The sequence below is a fragment of the Anomaloglossus baeobatrachus genome, chromosome 8 (genome assembly GCF_048569485.1).
Source record: "Anomaloglossus baeobatrachus isolate aAnoBae1 chromosome 8, aAnoBae1.hap1, whole genome shotgun sequence".
Taxonomy (NCBI): Eukaryota; Metazoa; Chordata; class Amphibia; order Anura; family Aromobatidae; genus Anomaloglossus; species Anomaloglossus baeobatrachus.
The window spans coordinates 22130716-22150000 of record NC_134360.1 but is presented as its reverse complement, the minus strand read 5'-3'; the positions used below and the strand labels follow the sequence as shown (position 1 = coordinate 22150000).

Sequence of the window (19285 nt, the reverse complement as noted above, 5' to 3'; positions counted from 1 at the left end):
TATATATATATATATATATATAAAAAAAAAAGATATATATAGATGTATATATATATATATATATATATATATATATATATATATATATGTGCGTGTGTGTGTATATACTGCTCAAAACAATAAAGGGAACACTAATATACTATTTTGTTGTTTAAGTGTTCCCTTAATTTTTTGAGCAGTATATATATATTTTTTTTTTTATTATTATTATTATTAGTAGTAGTAGTAGTAATAGTATTATGTATTTTTGTTATTTTTATATATTTTTTAATTTAAAGGAAAATTCCTAGTTTAATGTATGGCTTATCCGAAAAAAACACCATTTTTTGGGGTGGTCGTAGATAAATAAATCATAACTAGTGATGAGCGAGCACTACCATGCTCGGGTGGTCGGTACTCATAACTAATGAGTGAGCACTACCATGCTCGGGTGCTGGGTACTCGTAACTAGTGATGAGCAAGCACTACCATGCTCATGTGCTCGGTGCTAGTAACTAGTGATGAGTGGGCCCTACCATGCTCGGGTGCTCAGTACTCGTAACTATTGATGAGCGAGCACTACCATGCTCGGGTGCTCAGTACTCGTAACTATTGATGAGCGAGCACTACCATGCTCGTGTGCTCGGTACTTGTAACTAGTGATGAGCAAGCACTACCATGCTCGGGTGTTCAGTACTGGTAACTAGTGATGAGTGAGCACTACCATGCTCGGGTGCTCGGTACTTTATAACTAGTGATGAGTGAGTACTACCATGCTCAGGTGCTCAGTACTTGTAACTAGTGATGAGCGAGCACTACCATGCTCGTGTGCTCGGTACTCGTAACTAGTGATGAGCGGGCACTACCATGCTCAGGTGCTCAGTACTTGTAACTAGTGATGAGCGAGCACTACCATGCTCAGGTGCTCAGTACTTGTAACTAGTGATGAGCGAGCACTACCATGCTCGGGTGCTCGGTACTCGTAACTAGTGATGAGCGGGCACTACCATGCTTGGGTGCTCGGTACTCGCAACTAGTGATGAGCCGCACTACCATGCTTGGGTGCTCTGTACTAGAAACTAGTGATGAGCAGCACTACCATGCTCAGGTGTTCGGTACTCGTAACTAGTGATGAGCAGCACTACCATGCTCGGGTCCCCGGTACTTGTAACTAGTGATGAGCGAGCTCTACCTTGCTTGGATGCTCAGTTCTCGTAACTAGTGATGAGCGGGCACTACCATGCTCGGGAGTTCAGTACTCGTAAGTAGTGATGAGCGGGCACTACCATGCTTGGGAGTTCAGTACTCGTAACTAGTGATGAGCGGGCACTACCATGCTTGGGTGTTTGGTACTTGTAACGAGTAGTTGGGTGCTCGGATGGGAGCAACTCAAGTATCTGAGTATACTGGAAGATTCCTTGGAAAAATGCTTGGGTTCCACATTGACTTCCATTGTACTCAGGTACACATGTCAAGCCTGTCCAAGTATCCAACTGCTCACTACGAGTGACGAGCACCTGAGCATGGTAGTGCCCGCTCATCACTAGTTACGAGTACTGCGCACCCGAGCATGGTAGTGTCGCTCATCACTAGTTATGAGTATCAAGCACCCGAGCATGGTAGTGTCTGCTCATCATGAGTTACGAGTACCGAGCACCAGAGCATTGTAGTGCCTGCTCATCACTAGTTACGAGTACCAAGCACCAGAGCATGGTAGTGCTCGCTCATCACTAGTCATAATCCTAGAGAAAAGATAAAGACACATCTGTAATATAAAAGTCCCCTGGGAGGCTTCTGTAAAAATAGAAGACCTACATGGCTCCCTGAAGAACTAACAAACCAACTGGGCTCCACAGCAGTCTTTCTAGAAAGTTGAGCTCCCTGAATGTTTTCTGTTTGAGATGCTATGCTAGCAGACTCTGCCCTAGTGTCTAGATGCATATTTTGGGGCAGTAATATTTTCGAGTGTGGAATTAGGTAAGGCTTGTAAAAAAGGGGCATTTTTATGCTTTGAAAATTTTATGTGAGAGGCTTTCCCAGTTATAGAGAAGTTTTTATAAAAGTTTGCCCTAAGGTCCTGGTTCAACTACTATTTCTGCAACCTCTAAAGTTGCATCCATCATGGTGAAATAGAAATGTCATCGCTTGAGTGTTCCCGAGCTGCTTTTCCTCTACTCCTCTTCCAGAGCAGTGCTAATCCAGTTTTCAGCTAAGCAGCAGAGTCAGATGAGACGAACCGCTTACTAGAAATACAATAGCTAAAGACTTTAAGATGGAGCTGTCTATGATTGTTGAGGTCTTTATTTTAGAGCTCAATGCATTGGACGGCTTGTTAGTATTCCCACCACTCCTGACACCTGTTGTCCTTTCAGTCATATCTGTATCCCAGTACATTTAGATGGAGAATCTTTCCGAGTCCGCATCTTTCCTAGCTGATGATGGCTGAATTATTGAGCCTTCAAGTTCCTCTAACAGCTGCCGGTCACCTGATCATGGGGCACCAATAGTCTTTCATGATTGAAGACCCCCGTGCCTGTCATCATGATCCACCTATGAATGCCAATCCGTGATTTTTGCTATACAGGGTGGTGCTGAATTAGGAAATTATATTGCCAGGTCAGCTTTACCATATATAGATCATTGTAACTAAAAAAAAATTGTACTTGGAATTTTGTTTCCTATTTTCCAGTACACTATATGACTGAATGAATGATTGCATTTAAACATACAACTCATTCCGCAAAAATCAAGCCCCTAGTCAGCTATATGGCTGGAAAATTAAAAAAAGGTATGGTTCTTGAAAGAAAGGAAGGAAAAAACAAAAAATGGAAAACTGCCTACTGGTGAAGGGGTTAAAGAAACACTCCCACCTAATTTTTTATCCTCATAAAATATTGCAATCAACATAATCAACATAATATATAGCACTGTGTACTTACAATTGCTTAGATTGACTTTCTACCCAGTTAATCCTTCTCTTTTTCATTAGGTCTATGACATCCCATGATTAACAACAGAATAGCTGAATCCTTCTAAGCTCTATATGGAAACAGGATGTCTATTTCCCCCCATAAGTCATCATTAGAATTACAAAGGATTTTTGGTTGCAAATATTTGTAGCTGTAATGATGAATCATGCAGGGAAAAGAGACTTCCTGTTTCTACATAGAACTTAGAAGGATTTAGCTAGTCTGTTGTTAATCACGTGATAGAATTCTGAAGAGGAAAAAACTGGAAAACAAAAGGTGCAATAGAGTCTTATCCTTCTACATAACCAGGGTAGAAATAAGCTAAGGACGCTCATCTGTTAAGTTTGTGAGAGAGTCACAACACCCAAAGCAAACTCAATGAAAGAGGCTGCAGCAGTCCTCTAAAATATCAAATGTAGACTGGAGGAGCAGAAGGAGGTATTACTGCGCTGCCCATGACAGGAAAAATACAAAAAAAAATTTTTTGTATAATAAAAGGAGGGATTTTATTTCTATGCATTTCAGGAGTCTGAGCCCCCTTCTTCAGGAAAGGGATCACTCTGATGCACATCCACATTCCTGAAGAAGGGGGCTCAGACTCCTGAAACGCATAGAAATAAAATCCCTCCTTTTATTATACAAAAAAATATTTTTTGTATTTTTCCTGTCATGGGCAGTGCGGTAATACCTCCTTCTGCTCCTCCAGTCTACATTTGTTAATCACGTGATGTCATAGAGCTAATGAAAAACAGAAGAATTAACTGGGTAGGAAGTAAAACTGAGCAATTGCAAATATATAGTGCTATATAACATGATGATTGCAATATATTAAGAGGATAAAACTTTGATGGGAGTGCTTGTTTATCGAATAGTTTGAAATAAAAGTTAACATTTTTAAACTTTTAACTTGAGAATGACTTTCCCTTGTATTGACAACAAACACCCAGGGCACATGTCAAGCCAGATCCTCTCTTTCTATGAGGCCTCCAACACACATCCGTTAAAAACACGCAAGTGCCGAGAGACACGTATTTTCCCTGCGTGTTGCGTGTGGTAAGTACGTGTCTCGGGTATGTGCAGTCCACGTGTGTTCTCCGTGTGCTATCCGCAATAGCACACGGAGAAGCCGTAATTTGCATACTCAAGTGGTCCACGCTGCTGTCCAGGGTTCTGATCTTCGGCTCCAGCCCCACTCACTCCACACTGACGCTGCTTCCGGCCGAGCGGTGGGCCCGTGACAGCACGTCCACCTCCTTTACACGCTCATAACGAGCGGCGGCCGCCAGGAACATTTTGCAGCGGAAGAATCTGCGGGGCTGGTGGAGGTATGTGTTTTTTTTATTTTTAAATTAATGACACGTGTTCTCCGGCGCGTGTTACACATAACCACATCCACACTACATCCGTGTGGTACGGGTGCGGGCCGTGTGACACCCATGCTGCCGGAGAATACGTGGACATGTCAGCATGAGAAAATCACGGACGCACGTAAGTACGGAACGGACACACATTCCGTTCCATTCCAAAATACTTACGTGTGTCCAAACAATAATGAAAACATAGGTCCACGTGTCTCCTCGCCGCCGGTGCATGAAAAAACTGCCAAACACGTACCGGCGGCACAGATGTGTGTCTTAGGCCTGACCCGGTATTGGCAAATTTTCTTACACCTATCCCTAAGTACTTTGTGGCTGAGATAATTCTAAAAGTAAGGTTAAAAGGTTGTCCACCTTTAAAGATAATTTATTTATTTGTCTATGTACTTAGATACATGTATTTAAGGCTAAAAAAAATAATTTTTGTAATTGGGATTCATTAAAAATGTTGCTCCGTTTGGCTTTTACGGCTCTTTGTTTCCATGCACATTCAACTTTGATGTGGTCTGTGGTCATAAATCAGCTTTGAGGAGCCCAGAAAAAGACTGGAAAAATAGTTACAAAGTCCCATGTCATTCAGTCTGAATGAGCTCGCTGATGGAGTCTCAGTTAATTTATTCTGCAGCCAGTTATAGACAGTGCAAAAACAGAGACTATAAAAAGCAAATTGTGGGAAAATTTTTAATGATGCACAAATGCAAAAAAATGGGAACTCCTTTAACCTCTTTGCGACCTTGGACGTATATATACATCCAAGGTCACCTCCCCCCTGGTTACCGCTGGCTCCGGTGGCAATACCACGGTAGTTTCCTCACATGTCTGCTGATCCGATCGGCAGACATGCAGCTAACAGGCACGGGTGGATCAGAGATCCACCCACGCCTGCTTACCACTTAGATCATGCTGTCAAAATACGACAGCGCGATTTAAATTGCCGCGGTGGGGATCATACCATGCCAACCATATCACGGGGAGCCATGGTGTTGCCATTGTAGCGACGGGTCAGCTGATGACCCCTGACGCTATGAGCCTAACTTCCTGTGAGAGCCAACAGAGCGCCAGCCCTCACAGGAACACAGCATTTCTGCTGATCAGAGTGATACATGTTTGGTATCTACGAATTCGTATCGTCGTGAGGCATCACACCGATACATCAGTTTTACCATATAGTGAGCACAGGGAATAAAACAACCCAAAAACAATTGTGCAATTGCTCTTTTTTTTGCAATTTCACCGCACTTGGAAGTCTGGCCGCCAGGGATCATTCCCTTATTAAATATGTAGGATTTGCCATTTATTTTTATCTAAATTTAACAAAAATAAAGATTTAGCATTTTCACATCCACAAAATCTGATCTGATCAGTGGTCTTTTATTTTCTTATATCATAACCCTTAAAATGAGCTTTTTCTTCAATTCCCGGGAATGGGAAATGTCAGAAATGTTTCCATCAAACTCTGTGACTCCAGCGTTACAGGAGGACAAGTGTTATCTGATTAATACAGAGCGCCTCCGATGTTAGAAAACACGAGGACAGGGTGCGAGTGGATTCAGCACCGACAAGTCCTTGCCATTAATTGCTTAGCATTGATTAACAGAGCATCCCTTTAGGCTTCCAGCAGTCAGGGACCTCGTACATTAAGCTGCAGATCTCAAAATATCACAAAAATGCAGCAATTTAAGCTAAAAAAAGGCACCCAGGATCGCAACGCGGGGATTAGCAAACTGCAGCTACACGTGAACCCAGACTACAACTGACAATGCTCAAACCTGTGTGATGTATTGAGCTGTGTAGCTGTGAGTCCAGCACATGACCAGGGCACGGGTATAGCACATGCAGGTAAAAACTAAAAGCTGCCAATAAATGTCAGCAAGCAGAGATGATGAAAAGAAAGCCTGATTATGCAATTAAGTTGTATTATTCAGTGCATTGCATACATGACACACATGACACATACATGTCACTCACACATTATATACATGACACTCACACATTACATACACGACATACATATCACTCACATTATATGCATGACACACAAAATATACAAATTGTCTCTCCAGGAAAGGAGACAAACTCTAGCGCAGCGCCACCTATTGGAAGTGGCGATCCTAAAAGTCAAATGTGGATTTTTAACAATCCTTTGCATATGACTTAGGATTGTATGCCAGATCAGAATCCCAATTTGCAGACACGGTGTTTCGGGGTGCTTGACCCTCATCAGTGCAAAGTATGGGGTGTCTGATCTGGCTCATGACAAAATATTCACACTCAGTACTGGAGGGCATCAGTAAGGGTGATGCTGGCCGATTATGCCATCTTCTTCTCTTGGAGCCCCTCCCTCCCTAAATTCAGACGTCACTTCTATGGCACGAGTTTAGTAAGTTTCCTGTTTATACCTTTTATTTTTATGTAACTGTCTATACTGTATTTGTATTGTTCCCTCTTGTAAATTCTTGTATATTTTTTTAAACACTGCCTATTTTCGGATTAAATATATAAAATTTAATAGTTTCTTTCCTCATGCTTTATATATGAATCCAAAAACCCGAAGGGCCTTATGCTATCTAAAATGGGTCCCCAGCTATCCCGAAAAGCTGGGTGGTGGCAGCGTAATTATTATTGCATAGAATTATTGGAGTGCTATCATTAAGGGTACCGAGGTATATATATATATATATATATATATATATATATATATATATATATATATATATATATTCCATTAGTGGGAATCGGTGATATATACATTTACCCTTGCTGTGAGACCTCCAATTTTTGGCATTATTAGCTCAGCAGCCTCATTTTATGCATTGTCCTGCAGTACCAAAAGTGGCCTGCCGACAAAGGGGGCATTAGAGAGTAGTCGTGTTTGTGACAAATCAGCAAACAGCTGCGGGATATCTGAGTGACTCCCCCGGCTGTTCATAACAAATTAGTACTCACGCAAAATATATACATTACACACCTTACACATTCCACTCATATCACACATTACAAACATGACAAATATGTGTCACTCACACATTAGACACGTGACATGTTACATACATGTAATATGTCACTCACACATTACACTTATATTTATATATACATATATATATATATACTTTTATACTTATACTTATACTTTATACTTATATATACTTATATACATATATATATATATATATATATATACTTATATATACATTACAATTATACTCATCACTCCCATATTACACAGACAATACACACATATCACTCACACATTGAACACATGACACACATTACATGCCTTACACACTATACTCAAACATACCACCCATTACATACATGACACATAAATGTTACTCAAATTACATACATGATGGATACATGTCACTCACATTAGACATGTGACACAAACCTTACATGCATGACACAAATGTCACACACACATTAAACACATTACATACGTTACACACAATACTCACACATATCCCACATTACATAAATGACACATTAATGCCACTCACACATTAGACACATTACATACATAACATACAGGAAACTCACACATTAGACATGTGACACACACTGCATGACATATATATGACACATGTCACTCAAACACATCATGACACACACATGTCACAATTACATACATGACACAAACATGTCACTCACAAATTAGACACAGGACACACCTGTTACTCTCACATACATACATAATGCAGATATGACATGCCTCTCACACATTAGACACTTTACACACATATTTCACATTATAGGGTTAGTCCTGCTTTACTCACTTCTCCTCGGCAGGTGTGTAAGGCCAAACATTTCATCCCCCACCCTGCTCACCTCCCAGTGACTTTGCAGACATGTAGCATACACATCAATGAAATGTTCCATACATACTTTGGAGATTGCACACATCATTTACTTATTACATACATACTGTAGACATGTCGTAGCCATGTTGCTCACACTACAATTACACAGTGTACCTCAGTACTTGCTATCTACATACTTTCATCCTCACTGTGATGACTATTAGTTTTAAGATTTAGTTAGGCTCCACCCCCAAACTTTGTCAAGCCATATCCATTTGTGTTGTTAAGTCACTACAACAAATTATAGTGGTATCAAAGAAAATTGTGCAAAATATGCTTTTTTTTCTAAAGCCAGTTACAGCCCTGTACCCTTTCATACAGTTTCTATGACCCACCAGATCTCTCTCTTCTCCTATATGATCCATCCTCCTCTTCTTTCTTATAAAGTTACATTGGCGATTATTTCTCCACTGCACCCTTCTACATTCACCCTTTATACGGTTGACAATCCTCAGCCAATTCCTCAGCTGCCGGACTCCTGGGTTGGGGCTAGTGCCAGCTGGAACTCTTTCCTGCACAGGTCCTCCTCTACATCTAAGCTTATGCAGATAGACAAGGTTAGAGAGAGGTGGATCATGTGCCGTGCTCCACATATACCATGCCACATGCTGGTTGGCTCCCCAGTAGTATGGCTGCTCGGAAAAGGTGTCCACATCAGTTGATCTCCTACTCTGTTTCCCCTAATGCTGGTTCACAAAAAAACTGCATGAGAAACTGCAGCTGCATCCCCCCCTCTCTGTCTAGTATTACCATTTATACTAGACTGTTTAGTTTTTACTTGTTTGTTCCACATATAATGTATACTGTGTGTATGTGTATATATATATATATATATATGTGTGTGTGTGTGTATATTTATATATATATATATATATAAAATGAAGTATAATAACTAATTAGCTTAGCACTTGTTGGCCCTTTTGTCTTCACTCTGCGGTCCAGCTCACCCCAAACCATCTCGTTTGGGTTCAGGTCTGGTGACTGTGGGGACCAGGTCATCTGGCGTGGCACCCCATCACTCTCCTTCTTAGTGAAATAGCCCTTACACAGCCTGGAGGTGTGTTTGGGGTCATTGTCCTGTTGAAAAATAAATGATGGTCCAACTAAACGCAAACCGGATGGAATAGCACGCCGCTGCAAGATGCTGTGGTAGCCATGCTGGTTCAGTATACCTTCAATTTTGAATAAATCCCCCACAGTGTCCCCAGCAAAGCCCCCCACACCATCACACCTCCTCCTCCATGCTTCACGGTGGGAACCAGCCATGTAGAGTCCATCCGTTCACCTTTTCTACAAAGACACGGTGGTTGGATCCAAAGATCTCAAATTTGGACTCATCAGACCAAAGCACAGATTTCCACTGGTCTAATGTCCATTTCTTGTGTTCTTTAGCCCAAACAAGTCTCTTCTGCTTGTTGTGTGTCCTTAGCAGTGGTTTCCTAGCAGCTATTTTACCATGAAGGTCTTCTGCACAAAGTCTCCCCTTTATAGTTGTTCTAGAGTTGAAAAGGTGTGTCCAAACTTTTGGTCTGTACTATATATATATATATATATATATAGCATGTTTTTATAATAAAAGATTTTACCACCTAATCACTGCTATAACATGTCACAATAATTCTGAATTGCAGTGTGTCATGTCTGCCTGTGAACAAAGATAATAATAATAATCTTTATTTCTATAGCGCCAACATTTTCCGCAGCGCTTTACAATTCAGGAGGATCATATACAAACAAGTAACAGTTATAGAAAATACAATAATTAGACAGGGAAAAAAGACCACCGTTTTCTCGTGAGAGCTTACAATCTACAATGAGATAGGGGGGCAAGGTACAAGTGCCTATTTACAATGACAATCCAGCCATCTCACGGAACTGGAGATAGATAATGGCTTCCTGGACCAATAGGCCAGAACCTTGAGATGCATTTGGATGCAGTGGAGTTTGACGTGGGGTTATGTTCTGAGAAGGCGTGAAGGGACTATGTGAATTTAGTTCGGCTAGGGAGTGTGATAGGCTGCCCTAAAAAGATACGTTTTTAGGGTGCGTCTGAAGCTGAGTAAGTTTTGATTTGTCCTAGCTTCTTGAGGTAGAGCGTTTCAGAGGATTGGTGCAGCTCGGAAGAAGTCTTGGATCCGGGAGTGGGTGGTTCAAATTAGTGTGGATGTTAGTCGAAAGTCATTTGCAGAGCGTAGAGAACGGGTGGCGTGATAGACAGAAATGAGAGCGGAGATGTTGGGGGTGCCGCACTGTGGAGAGCTTTGTGGGTGAGAACAAGCAGTTTGAATTAGATCCTGTGATATATGGACAGCCAGTGCAATGACTGGCACAGAGCAGAGGCATCCGAGTAGCGTTTAGCCAGATAGGTGACCCTGGCTGCTGCATTAAGGATGGACTGTAGAGGAGAGAGTCTAGTTAGGGGGAGACCAATTAATAGAGAGTTACAGTAGTCAAGGCGGGAGTGGATCAGGGCCACAGTGAGGGTTTTTGTCATTTCCATTGTGAAAAAGGGGTGGATTCTAGAGATGTTCTTGAGGTGCAAGTGACAGGAGCAGGCAAGAGATGGTATGTGGAAGGTGAAGGAGAGATCAGTGTCAAGTATACATTTTTGTGTAACTCTGAATGTTTTCACGACTTTAGAAAAAACGCAAAGTTTGGGTGGGACGGAGGGGGATTGGAGGTTTGATGCTACAGTTTGTCTATGTCATGATGAGCTGTAACATTCCTTGTGCCAGAAATGTTGCTACAGTCGGAGACCAGAGTAAGATTTGTATGGAGGCACACAACCTTGTTCATTAGTTGGCTCTTAATGGGGATGTCCACTACTTTTACATTGATGGCCTATCCTTAGGATATACTAAGGATAGGCCATCAATGTAAAAGTAGTGGATAACCCCTTTAATGAATCAGGAGCCTACACACCCCATTACCAAGACTGTCGAAAAAATTGCTGGTCTTGATGAATAGGACCAAAATAGGGGCACGGTAGAGGTTTGATGCTACAGTTTGTCTAAGTTATGACCAGAGTAAGATTTGCACGGAGGCACATAACCTTGTCACATGCTCCTCATTCATTAGGAGGCTCGGAATCCTGCACACCCCCTTATCAAGACTGTCGAAAAAATTGCCGGTCTTGATTAAGTTGGTCAAGAATAATTATATACAGTTCCACATCAGATACATAAAGACACAATTAATATCAAAAAGGTTGCTTAGGCATTATACTTGACCAAACTTATGGATAGATCAGATGGGCACTCAGCACGAATAGATAGGGGTGCCATGTGTCAGACCCCATAAATGTGATAAAGATTGCTAAGGATAGGTCATCAACGTCAAATCTAGGCATCCCCTATTATTCTTCATGTAACACAATGAATAATGTCATATGACCTATTGGGACTTGCCTATTTCGATACCTGTATGTACAGATGCATGGACAGCCCAAGACATAATATTTGTGCTAGTCAACACGAGCATACAGCCCTCAGACTGACGGAGTCGGTGCTTGTTTTGTGTGTTCGCTCTGCAAAGAAGACTATTTTCATCTCTAAATCATTTTGCTTTGCTGATATTACAAACTGTATGACAGATGGGTCACACTCTGATCGCTGCGTTCTAACATTTGGGAGAGCAGAGAACATATTTGGTGAAGCTGGCATGATTCGAGGCTGTTTGATTCAAGCCACAATATGAGAACCACTAGTATTTCACGTTGAAAATAATTAAAGAAGCAGGAAACAATTAGAAAGCACACATTTTGAATAGTGACAGATGTTATACATGTTTAAATTAGACAAAGGGGATATAAGACAAATGCATGGGTCACAGTGACAACTGCTGCAGTCTTAGCTCGAAATTTGTAGTGCAATATGGAAAATCCGGAGAATTAAAGAGGAGTCAAGTGAAAAACAATGCTTATGCCACGTGCTTGGTAAACCTCGTATTGTAATATTCTGCATTGTGTGAAATCAAGTTATAGACTCGGAATAATGAGCATTTATCGTTAGAGGTGTAATCTCCTGTCAATGTGAATATATGGGACATTCCTCTCAACTTTAAAATTTAGGAAAGAAACAGAATCACTGCAAATTGTTCCTAGTAATGAAATACGTCTACTTCTAGTCCCCTGACAGAGTATTATGTCCCTACAGAATTTACCCCATGCATTGTGATGATGCCCACAAAGTATGATGCCCCTACAACTCCCAAGACACAGTATAAGGCCTTCACAGCCCTCTAAAAAGAATGATGCCCTCACAGCCCTCCACACAGAATGATACCCTCACAGCCCTTTTCAAAGAATGATGCCCCCCCACACACACACACAATATGATACCACTTCAGTACATTCCCCCCACACACAGATGCGATGACCCTACTGTTCCCCACACAGAACGATGTCCTCACAGCCCCCCCACACAAGACATTACCCCTCAAAAAATCACCCCCTACACACAGACTATGATGACCTTGCAGTCACTCCTCAAAGTAGGATATCCTCATAGCACCCCACATTATAATTCCTCCAAGTCCACCCAAACAGTATGATGCCCCCTTAGAAATCTCACAAACGATAACCTCTGTACAGTATGATGCTCCCATAGTCCTCATACAGAATGATTTCCCCACAGCTCCCTGACCCACACTATAATGCACTCACAGTCTACAGACAGAATTATGCCCCCACAATCCCACCCACATGCAGTATGATGCCAACTCAGTACAATCTCCTACACACAGTTTCACGCCACCACAGTCCCCCACATAGTATTATGCCTTTATAGCCCCCTACACATTTTTAACAAATTGACTCTGTTCATAATTATAATACAACATTCATAAAGGCATTCATCGGGACGAAGCTGCTGCGAAACGCGCATCGAGGTGCAGGGCGGTATGTTTGGTCAGGGCATTACTGGTGGGTATCCATTATGGGAGCACCCTGATCTGCCATCCTTTGGATTTTTTTCATCATCTCCATGGGCAGCATCTACTAAGCAGTATTTAACTGCATTATCTAATTGGTTTGGTAATATACGGGTAGTCGATACCAGCACTTGATACCAGGTATTTACTTTAGTACTGTAGACATTATATCTAATATTACATGACCTTGGGTCTGTTTATAACTATTATCATTACTATGTAATGCCTATCTGACTTAAGGCTGCTTTACACCAGACAATCTATCGTGCGATAGATCGTCGGGGTCACGGTTTTTGTGACGCACATCCGGCATCGCTGGCGATGCCGGCCTGTGTGACACCTCCTAGCGACGCAGTATCGCTCACAAATCGTGAGTCGTGTACTGCTCGTTAGGTTCCATAATATCGTTTAATTTAGTTGTTCATCGTTTCCGGGGTAGCACACGCCGCTCCGTGTGACACCCCGGGAACGATGAACAGCAGCTCACCTGCGTCACGCGGCCGCCGCCGGCTATGTGAAGGAAGGAGGTGGGCGGGATGTTTACGTCCCGCTCATCTCCGCCCCTCCGCTTCCATTGGCCAGCGGCCGTGTGACGTCGCTGTAACGCCGAACGTCCCTCCCACTCCAGGAAGTGGACGTTCGCCGCCCACAGCGAGGTTGCACGAGAGGTAAGTATGTGTGACGGGGGTTACCGACTTTGTGCGCCACGGGCAGCGATTTGCCCGTGACGCAAAAAGGACGGAGACGGGTACGATCGATTGTGAAATTGCACAATCGGTCGTACCATGTAAAGCAGCCTTTACTAATATTGTGATGCTGCATGAACTCATGTTCTACAAACTCTACACTATTATATAGTGGTGGTAGATCATTGCTTTTGGTCATCTGATCTCAAATAATGTAACCCTACAATGGTTCTATGAATTTTCTTGTATAGCTACTCTATGCGTATTTTTCATTTGCAATAGCAATATATTATGCCCTGTCTCATCCGCACTGTCACTGTCTTGGTTGTGTGTTGATTTTAATCATCACTGTCTGTGTGATCTTGTCCATATTGCGCACAATAAAAACATTTATGTATTCATAAAATTTTGGTCTATTTAAGCGGGCTTTACACGCTACGAGATCGCTACAGTGATCTCGTTGGGGTCACAGATTTTGTGACGCACATCCGGCCGCTGAAGCGATCTCGTTGTGTGTGACTCCTAGGAGCGATTTTGGATCTTTGCAAAAACGTCCAAAATTGTTCCTCATTGACGTGGGGGTCCTCTCCCAATTATCGCTGCTGTCGCTTGCGCGAAGTTGATCCTCGTCCCTGCGGCAGGACACATCGCTACGTGTGACGCCGCAGGAATGAGGAACCTCTCCTTACCTGCCACACGCCAGCAATTAGGAAGGAAGAAGGTGGGCGGGATGTTCGTCCCGCTCATCTACGCCCCTCCACTTTGATTTGGCGGCCGCTTAGTGACGTCGCTGTGACGCCGAGCGAACCGCCCCCTTAGAAAGGAGGCGGTTTGCCGGTCACAGCGATGTCAACGAGCAGGTAAGTACATGTGACGCTGCCGTAGCGATAATGTTCGCTACGGCAGCGATCTTCACATAGCATAACGATAGGGGCGGGTGCTATCACGCTCGCCATCGCTAGCATCGGCTAGTGATGTCGCAGCGTGTAAAGCCACCCTAAGCCTTTATGAATGTTGTATTATATTTATGAACAGAGTCAATTTGTTGAAAATGTTTCATGATATGGTGACTTTGGTCAGTGATAACAATTGATGTACAATTATGGACCAACATATTCTCTTTGATTTAATAGCCCCCTACAAAGTCTGATGATCCCCACTCATTACGCTGCCCAAGTGTCCCTTATGCAAAGTATAACGCCTCAAAGCCTCACCATACAGTTTGAAAGTCTCACAGCCCCCCACCCACAGTATAATTGATACAGAATGATGCCCCTCACAGTAAATTCCCTGACAGTCCCCCACACACTGTGATGCCCCCAGTATCTCCCACATATAATATATAAGTATCCCGTCTACACAGTATCATACCCTATAGTCTTCCACACAGTATGATTTCAGCTTCTTGGTCCTCCATTGTGTATAACAGTATCTTTGTCCTAAGGATACAGATACAGTTGGTCAGGGCATACTATGCTATCACATTATGTTGCTCTATTCATTGATTTATCAATACCAGCTGATACTGAACTAAAATACAATATCATAACCAACTAAGTGTTCTTCGCCAAGTTCTATATGGCCGACGTGTCAGAATTTGGAAAGCACACTTGTTAACTTGCTTGAGGCTCTATTTATCGTGGATCATCCTTTTCGATAGCAAAGCTTGGTTATTAGCGTCCGATGAAAGTATGGGGCAACCAATGACTAACTGAATCATCTGAAATGTCCCAGTAGAACATTTCCCTGTTTTCTGTTGTGTTGTAAGGTTAATTGTGAATGACATGAGTCAACATTCACAATGACACTCAAGTGGTATAGTTTCATCCCCTTTGATAACTGTATCCCTCCATACTGCCCCGCTAGATGACACCATGAGGGACATTTATGAAACCCAGTTGTGGACAAAGCAAGTTGCGGAGACTTGCAGTATTTTTTTTATAACAACTTGGTGTCATAAATCTACCTCTGTATCTTTTTGTGGTGTTTGAGTATAACTTGTAGTTTTTTATGACATAGCAATTTTTGTTTTCTGTAACTAGAGATTACGTAGATAATCTGCTATTTTGTTTCTTTTGTCACCTCCACTGTCTTTTCTTTGACACGCTTGGTCCTTTCATCTTTATGTATATTCTCACTCCTCCTTACTTTGTACTCTTTTCTCCGCCATGCATGACCAGTTCATCGGCCTAAACCAAAGCCATCACCTGTGCCTCCACCCAGTCAAACCCAGGCTAACATGTTAAATCAAAGGCTCAAAGGCATGCCTAAACCAAGTCCAAGTACTGTATCGGCTTTACTTCATTTGATTTGTTTAGCCTAGTCTCCTTTCCCCAACCTCTCCTCCTTGAACCACTTGGGCATTGGACGGATTCACAATGTATACAGATGCCTTGTTGTTGTCTTCCAGCGCCTTGGTGGTTTGCATAGCTTAGTTTCAACATCGGCTTCCAAGCACTTCCTTCTCGATATGTCCATTTCTGTCTAGATCTGTCCAGCACCAGCAGCATTTTCCAATCTGAATGTCAGCACAAAATAACATTGTTATTACATAACATTCTGCATGATAATGTTAATGTTTATAAGTTTCAAAAAAAGTTTGAACTTTTTTCTTAAAGAGTACCTATCATTTTAAAAAAACGTCTGAAGCACTATAGAGACATGTAAAAGTTTTGACCTGTGGGACTTGGGTGTTAAGACCTCTGATGGTTGCTAAAATTGCCATTTAAGATCTTTTTTTGCTCTACGAGAGATGTAAAGAAAATATAAATCTTTGAATATATGGGCAGAGCCAATCAGAAATAATATTGAGAGCTTCGGCTTCTTCATTTTACTGATTGACCGGTGTCTCGGCACCCAAATCCTCACCGATCAAAACTGGTCACTAACATTTCGCTATGGTATGTCAGGTTTTTTTAAATGATCGTTACCCTTTAAGTGACTTCTTATTATGTTTTACAATATCAGTGCTCCAGCTGTTCATTAGTTGATTGAATGCCAATAAATTTCATTGGCAACTGACTTCAAAACTAGTGCAGACAAAAAGCAAGAAGTTCAAAAGTTACACAAAGCTGTAATACTAGACAAAGTTAATGAAGAGGAATAAGGATGTTTTTTGGAAAAAAAAAGTTGTTAGGACAAATTACACCCGTAAAGTGCCACCGTGGCCACAGCCATATACTGGAAGAAATTGATTTTCTAAACATTTGCTGTATTGTTTTTTTAAAAAAAAGGTTAGACACAGCAGGATCTGCTTGCTAATTAGCAGTATGGAGTCATGGAGGTTGAGTCACTTGCCTGAAGAGTCATGCTGGCTTAAAGAGACACACTATCTCTTTCTGGCTTGAGATGTTGGTGTCACTTCCTTGAAGAGTCACACTGGCTTATCGAGTAATGCCGTCCCATTCTGGCTTGATTCATTTTCCATAGGTAGGATACGTTATTACAAACCAGCTCTGTCCATATCCGGTGCATGTGCTTTGCATAAATAAAGCCAAAACCAGTATACATTCCTTCACTATGCATCCACCAGATGCCTCCTTTAAGTTGGCTTGTGATCACATATCCCAACCTGTGAAACATCAGTCAAATCAGGAAGGGTGTCATGATGTGACTGCAGGATTGCACGGAACAGGAGCAAGGAACTCATAGTAGGGGACCCTAGACTATCCCTGACCTCCAGATTACCGCTGAAGGTGAAGACACCAGAGTGCCATGCCTTACTATTCTCCTGATGAGATCTAATCTATAACCTCCCGACTCCCCAAGGGAAGGAAGCGGGCAGGAGTGTGATGAAAACACATTTATAGACCAACGGTGGAAAACCAAAACTCAGACACGCTGCAAAGTTGCAGCAATAAACAGTAAGAAACTAAATGGTGCTTTAAATGCTGCGACATCGCTAATGATATATTGTCGGGGTCAAGGTGTTTGTGACACACATCCGGCGTCGTTAGTGACATCGCAGCTTGTGACAGCTAAGAGTGACGATCAACGATCGCAAAAACGGCCAAAATTTTTGATCATTGACACATCGCTCCAAATCATAATGTCGTTGGTGTTTCATTCCGCAGGTTGTTCGTCATTCCTGCGGCACCACACATCACTGTGTGTGACACCGCAGGAACGACGAACATCATCCTACCTGCGTCACCGGAAAGGAGGTGGGCGGCATATGTCCGGCTGCTCATCTCCTCCCCTCCTCTTCTATTAGGCGGCGGTTTTGTGACACCGCTGTGACGTCGCTGTGATGCCGAACGCACCTCCCCCTTGAAGGAGGGATTGTTCGGCAGCAACAGCGACGTCACTGAACAGGTATGTGCGTGTGATGCTGCCATAACGATATTGTTCCCTACGGCAGCGATCACCTCATGTCGCACGAACGATGGGGGCGGGTGCTATCGCTTGTGACATCGCTAGCAATCGCTAGCGATGTCGCTGCGTGTAAAGCACCCTTAAGGAGAAAAGCAAGAACAGGAAAGCAGCAACAAAGAGACCACAAGGGTTCAAACCACAACCACTCACTGCAATAATGCACAACACCTCACTAGACCAGTATAGGTAAGCTATAGCTAGCATTAATGGAATAGTCCAGCCAGCATATATAGGAGGGGAGCGAACGTGCCTGCCTCCACCACGGCATGTGATCAAAGAGACTAACAAGCAGTCCAGCAGAGATGAACTCTTGCTAGCCTTCCTAACTCTGTGTTTTGATGCCTGAGTCTCCCTGCACTGATCACAGACATCACAGCAGTTAGCAGACAGAATGACAGAATCTATTATTTCCAATATACTGATGCCGTCATGACAGTTGACGATGCCTGTAATATTCTCTTTGTGACAAGCAGTGAATATAAAGACCATCCAAGAATTTTCACATCAAGGGCACTACCTCTGTGACTTATGCTGTGTGCAATCCTCTTTATTTAAAAAAAATGTAGCAAATTTTACATATTGAAACATGTCTTTTATGGCTTATATGGTGTCTATTGGGCACTGCTTGTTATTCCTTATAAGATAAAGCCAATTACGGTACATATTTTGTCTGCAATCTACTGAAAGATTTGTCCTACGGATATCATTCAAATCCAAAAACACACTCCAAAAATAATGAGCTTGGTGAATTAGGAAGATATAGTAGAAATTTAACGAAATATTCTCACATAGAAATTACAGTATAAAACCCAACATGATTACAATAGATTCAGCAATCTCCCTACAGTATATACACTTTTCTAGGTACAATATGTAGAATAAAAAGTTGTGGACAAATTTGGGGTTCCACAAGGAAGACTAGAAAGCTGGAGCACTGTTTATTAAATTCAACAAATAATAATTGTGAACTTAGAGTTTCTTTAATATTTCCTATTAATTTGTAGCCTCTTTTTTTTTTGGAAATCTTGCATGATATTAGAAAAATTTGTCCAATATCCTGGAATTTGACTAACCAAACAAATATCCCAAAAACTTGAGTTCTAATTCATCTTCTT

General features: G+C 42.1%; 1 protein-coding gene across 10 annotated transcripts in view; it reads left to right on the top strand.

The window, feature by feature from the left end:
* Positions 1-19285, top strand: part of CADPS (calcium dependent secretion activator) — a 657127-nt gene that overhangs the window by 460298 nt on the left and 177544 nt on the right. The gene's annotated exons all lie outside the window — the stretch shown is intronic.